This window comes from Gracilinanus agilis, chromosome 5 (assembly GCF_016433145.1).
Source record: "Gracilinanus agilis isolate LMUSP501 chromosome 5, AgileGrace, whole genome shotgun sequence".
Classification (NCBI taxonomy): Eukaryota; Metazoa; Chordata; class Mammalia; order Didelphimorphia; family Didelphidae; genus Gracilinanus; species Gracilinanus agilis.
Genome location: NC_058134.1, coordinates 121,459,365 through 121,465,348, shown reverse-complemented (window position 1 = coordinate 121,465,348; position 5,984 = coordinate 121,459,365). Strand labels below are relative to the sequence as shown.

At 38.0% G+C, this 5,984-nt stretch overlaps 1 pseudogene; it reads left to right on the top strand.

The window, feature by feature from the left end:
* Window positions 1-2,980: 2,980 nt before the first annotated feature.
* Window positions 2,981-4,358, top strand: LOC123249934 (annotated as a pseudogene).
* Window positions 4,359-5,984: the final 1,626 nt, after the last annotated feature.

Sequence of the window (5,984 nt, the reverse complement as noted above, 5' to 3'; positions counted from 1 at the left end):
CCTTGTAGGTCATTATTTTTATTGTTTACTTTCTTTGCCTCATTTTTGAGCTACTCAATTCTAGGTTTCAAGACTATTTTCTTGTTTTAGTTCATGTGATTCTATTTCCAGATGACCTATTTTGCTTTTTAAGTTCTTTTCCCATTTTATTCAATCTTTCTTAATATTGTTTTTTGAATTATGTTTTGAGTTCTTCAAGATCCTGGGTCCAATTTGTTGGAGTTCCTGAGTTTTTTTCCTTGGTGTTCCTTGGTCCTCATCTGTTCCATTTGTTCTTTGTTCATTACCTGAATAGAAACTCCTGATTACAATTTCTTTTTTTCTTCTCCTGTTGTTTACTCATATTTTCTTTCTTTCCCTCTCCTTATTGACTATATTCTAGCTTCTCAGTGTTTGCTGGATCTGTGAGTTTGGAATTTTCTGCCCTGAAGGGGTTTCCTCTCTGCCATGCTGATTGACTGGATTAGGCTGATGGAGCTAACCCAGTGATGGGCAAACTTTTTAAAGAGGGGGCCAAAGGAAAGGAAATGCTCATCTGTCAGTCTGTCTCTAAGGCAACTGTTTTGAAGTTTCATTGTATTGTATCCTACTCATTGTATTAATCAGATTAGGAATAATGTCTCAGCTGGATAGAACATTTCAGGGGGCTGCATCTGGCCCATGGGCCATAGTTGGCCCATCACTGAGCTAACCTGTTGTATTAATGTGCCCTGAGGCTAGTTCTTCTTCAGCAGCCAGCAGAGGCTGAAAGTGAAAGTGAAGGTGTGGAGGCTGAAGGTAGTTACCCTTAGTCCTCTGCTCTACTCCTTTATGCCAGCTGCCCGGTCAGAGCCCTGAGATTCCTGTGGTGGTACCAAGATACTCTATTGTGGTTGTAGCCTTCACCCTCAGAGTCCAGTCAGCCATATTCCTACCTCGGGTCTCAGTGCAGTAGGTGAGGGAAGGGGGTTGGATCTTTTATTTATACCCAAGAATTTTACTTTATCTGGTACTTTTCAGGTTGGATTGAGTAGGAGAGACCTGTGGCTCTGTCTTGTTGAGTTTGGCTTTCTGTCTATTTTGTATACTTGCTTTTCTGGTTTTTTTGCTAGCTTTGTGAGATTGAGCTTTTCTGCCCTCTGGAAGCTTCTTCTCTGCACTATTGATAAACTGAATTAAGCCAGTTCAGATGATCTGCAAAGCTGAATGTGTCCTGAAACCAAAACTTCCAGAGGCAGAGGCCCAAGATCAAGGTGTGGTGGCTGAAGGCTGCGACCAGCCTGCCCTCTTCTCTGCTTCTCTCCTCCAGCTGCCTCCTTGCCATCTGTGGACAGAGTCCTGAGCTTTGCATAGTTGTGGTAGCAAGGTACTCTGTCCCGGTTAGAATCCTCCCCCTGAGATCCCACTGACCACCTGAGTCTCAGCATAGTAGGTGGAGGATGGGTCCTGGGACCTTCCTTCTTTCTTTTCCTTAAACCTGAGAATTCAACCTTTACTGAATACCTTTTAAGTTGAATTGAACAGGAGAGTCCTGCAGCTCTGGCTTGTTGTTGGATTTGGCTTTCTGTTCCCCCTTGAAGCACTTTGTTTTTGATTGGTGTGGAAGGGTTTTCACAGAGGAATCGACTTTTGCTGCTTCTAAGCCACCATTTTCAGTCTCCTTAAATCTCATTATTTATTCTTTTATTCCACCTCTATCTCTACCTACTCACACACTAGGTCTTTTCATTATTCTGAAGTAATGTTCTTCTTTCTTTTCTACTTTTCTACAAATTCTACTTTCTTATTTTTTTAAACCTTTACCTTCTGTCTCAGAATTGATACTGAGTATTGGTTCCAAAGCAGAAGAGTAGTAAGGGCCAGATAGTGGGGGAGAAGTGACTTGCCCAGATTCACATAGCTAGGAAGTGTCTGAGGCCAGATTTGAACCCAGGAATCCCATCTCTAAGTCTGACTCTATCCACTGAGCCATCTAGCTGCCTCTATCATTTTCAATAAAACAGTATAACAAGTCAGCTAAATATAGGACAAATCAAATATAACTAATAGAGTGAAGGCATTAGAATGAAGAACGATCAAGAGAGGCTCTTGTAGAAAGTAGGATTTTAGCTGAGACTTGACAGAAACCATGAGATCCAGGATATTGAAATGGGGAGGGAAAATATTCTTGGCATAGGGGATAGTCAGTGAAAATGCCTGCAATTGGGAAATGGGGTGTCTTGTTGGAGGGACAGCAATATCACTAGGTCAAAGAGTGGTGAGGTAGAAGATGTGAGAAGACTAGAAGAGTTATGAAGTACTTTGAATGCCAAAGAGATTTTCTATTTCATCCTAGAGGCAATAGGGAGCTACTGGAGTTTGTTGAGTAGTAGAGTGATATGGAGTGGAGGGTAAACTAGAGTGAAGAGAGACTTGTGGAAGGAAGACCAACCAGCAGGTTTTTGCAATAGTCTAGGTATGAGGTATCAAAAAACAGTTGACTGAATAGTAGAAACCTTCCCAATTATTTAGCTTAAATTTAGCTAAAATCATATGCATTCCTTCCATATTACACTTATCTAATCTTCCATCACATACACAATGACTCAAACCTATATGTAGAACCTACTGGCAGAAGGACAGAAAGAATTACTGCTAAAGAGAATTCTGATCTTACTGACACAAGTACTTCATGATGTGGGAAGAATATAGTCAGATAAGGAAAATAGGAGTTGATCTATAGACTTTAATGCCCTATAACAGAGTTTTTAACCAATATTTATTAACTTTTAAAAGTATTTTGATAACTGTATTTCAGTGAAATTGGTTTCCTTTATAATCTTACATATTTTCATTTTTGCATTTAAAGACCTTTTTTCTTTTTTTAATGCTTGCCTTCCATCTTAGAATCAGTACTGTGTATTGGTTCCAAGGCAGAAGAGCAGGAAGGGCTGGGCAATGGGGGTTAAGTGACTTGCCCAGGGCCACACAGCTCCTCATTTTATCTATCTGGTCTTCTAAGATGGTAGTGTCATGTGATAGTCAAGATCTTGGGGCAGGTAGCTGTCAATTACTACCAAGTCCCAGGCTCTTATTTAGGAATATATGCCAATCATGAAATGCTATTACATATAGCACTTCCCCTGCTCCCCCCACACTCTGAACATGGTCTTTCCTTTAGAGAAACTTTATTTTCTTAGGCATTCATCCCTAGACAAAGTTCTAATTGATATGAGATTAAAAATTGAGGGGGCAGCTGGGTAGCTCAGTGGAGTGAGAGCCAGGCCTAGAGACAGGAGGTCCTAGGTTCAAACCCGGCCTCAGCCACTTCCCAGCTGTGTGACCCTGGGCAAGTCACTTGACCCCCATTGCCCACCCTTACCAATCTTCCACCTATGAGATAATACACCAAAGTACAAGGGTTTAAAAAAATTGATATCTAATACTCCAAGTATTACGTTTTATAAGATTTATTAATAATCACTTCAAGTAGAGGAAAAGAGTAGTCTGAATAAAGGGAAGTTTACCCGAACCTCACAAGCAGGAGAAGAGAGAGAGAGAAGATTTACACAAAACTTTACAAAACGTAAGGACGTAACGTGGGGACAAAAGAGGAATGCTGGGAAATGTAGTTCAAAGGTACAAAATTCTAACTACACACTGAGCAAGCTACTTATTTAGATTAATAACAATAAATCATAGCTAATGTCCAGAGAGCACCAAAACCCAGCCCATCTTCCCCCCAGCACTGCAGGCACAAAATATTACATCATGGGTAAAAATGACCTGGTGTAGAAGCTGAGCAGGCGGAGAGAAATGATAACATGGCAGCTTGCATGAAGTCTATAACACAGCACAGAGATGAATTGTCCAATGAGGATAGAAATGTTCTCTCTGTTGCTTATAAAAATGTAGGAACCCAGACATTATTTTGTAAGGTTGTTTCAAATTTGAGCAAAAGACGGGAGTGTTGAGAAAAAAACAACAGATGGTCCAAGAATACAGAAAGAAAATTGAGAAAGAATGAAAAAAAAAATATCTTCAATGATGTGTTTTCTCTATTGGAGCAGTTCTTGGTTCCTAATGCTTCACATATGGAAGCAAAGTTTTCTGCTTGAAAATAAAAAAAGGAACATTATCTGGTTGAGTTTGCTGTTGGTGATAATATGAGAAGGATGGACTGACTAATCACAAGCATATCACAGGAAGCATTATCAATCAGCAGAAAGGAGATATAGCCTAAGTATCCTCTAAGACTAGGTCTGGCCCTGAACTTCTCTGTGTTTTATTATTAGATCCTGAACTCTCCAAAGAAAACTAATCCCCTTGTAAAGACGGCTTCCTATGAAGTGCCAAGAGATGACTTGATACGGAGGCCTTTGAACCACCCGAGGAGATGACACGGAAGGAAGAGGACATTCATCGGAATTCACCTTCTGTCTACCTCATTCTAAAATGTATACAGAAGATCGTTTGGAATCCATGTTACCTCACAAGAAGTTCTTATTTGTGATTTATGGAAGGTTTATGTTACTTCCATTTGGATGTCTAGATTTTCCACAGGGGTTTTATGTTATTAATATTAGAGCCAGTTCACCTTGGCAGAGTTGCCTCTTTTTACCCAAGATAACCAATATGGCAACATGGAATTTTCATATGCATGTTAGATGTTGGGCATCGTATTCTTGGTTCATCGTGATATCAGGGGCCTCAAGGCTAAGCAAAGAAAACTGCTGACATCTTAGTCTGTCAATGAGGAGGCTGAGGGAGGGATCATTGGTTCCTGGCATAGGTATAGTGATTGTGGGTTCTTTAGGGATGGAAGACTCATGGCTGTGGTAGAAACTACTATCTCAAATATACTACACGTCATATCACGTATATCTGGAGATTACATAATCTCAATGTGCATAACTATATGATTGCAGTTGTAAAGTGCCCCATAAGGAGCAGCTGGGTGGCTCAGTGGATAGAGAGCCAGGCCCAAAGATGGGAGGTCCTAGGTTCAAATTTGACTTCTGGTCCTTCCTAACTGTGTGATTTGGGGCAACTTACTTAACCCCAGTTGCCTAGCCCTTACCGCTCTTCTGCCTTGGAACCAATATTTAGTATTAATTCTAATATGGAAGGTAAGGTAAGGGTTTATTTTTTTTAAGTTTTCCTTAAGCCCAAGATTTTAATCAGTTTATATTCTGCAGAAGGACAGAATTGGTTCACATTCCATTATTTACAAATTTAACTGCTTTAATATATTTATAATATATAAATAATTTCATATAACTATATTACATATAAATGATATAAAATAAATATTTGGTTATGCATGATATATAATCTATATTATATAGCAAATATATAAGTATAATAAATAACTACATAAGCAGTTAATAGTATAAATATATATTTATATATACTACAAATAATATATTATATATTAATAGCATATTTTACCCATGTATTTAAATTTCTAAATACATGATTTATTTTAATTTTTATGCATTTATACATTTGTTATGTTTTTACATTTTAAAATGTAAATGACAGATGATTAATTGTAAAGTGTTTTTTCTTTTTGTCATTTTTGCTACACTCATTTTGTTTCAAAATTATTTAGATGACTTAATATTAATGTATAAGTAAAGATGCCATAAAAATGAATTTCTCGATATTGGCAAAATCACTGTATCAAATACAAAAGTAAGACAAAGGACCCTTGTAGTTTACCTTTTTTTAGATTTTTGACTTTTTGGGAATACTTACCTAATAGGTATGTGTTGCCAGATCAGTTAACAGGGAAACAACTTGAGATGGTGGCTAGCTTTCATATCATTTTCATGAACCATCTAAGCATAATTGTTAAGAATAGAAATGCATATGTGAATGTTTAAATATATATGTATACATAAATGTGTGTGTAGATCTATAGTGCATATACATATGTGCATATATACACACATTTGTATTTATATGTGCACATATGGGTAGGTATATATAAAGGCATCATTATGCACACTATAGACATGTGT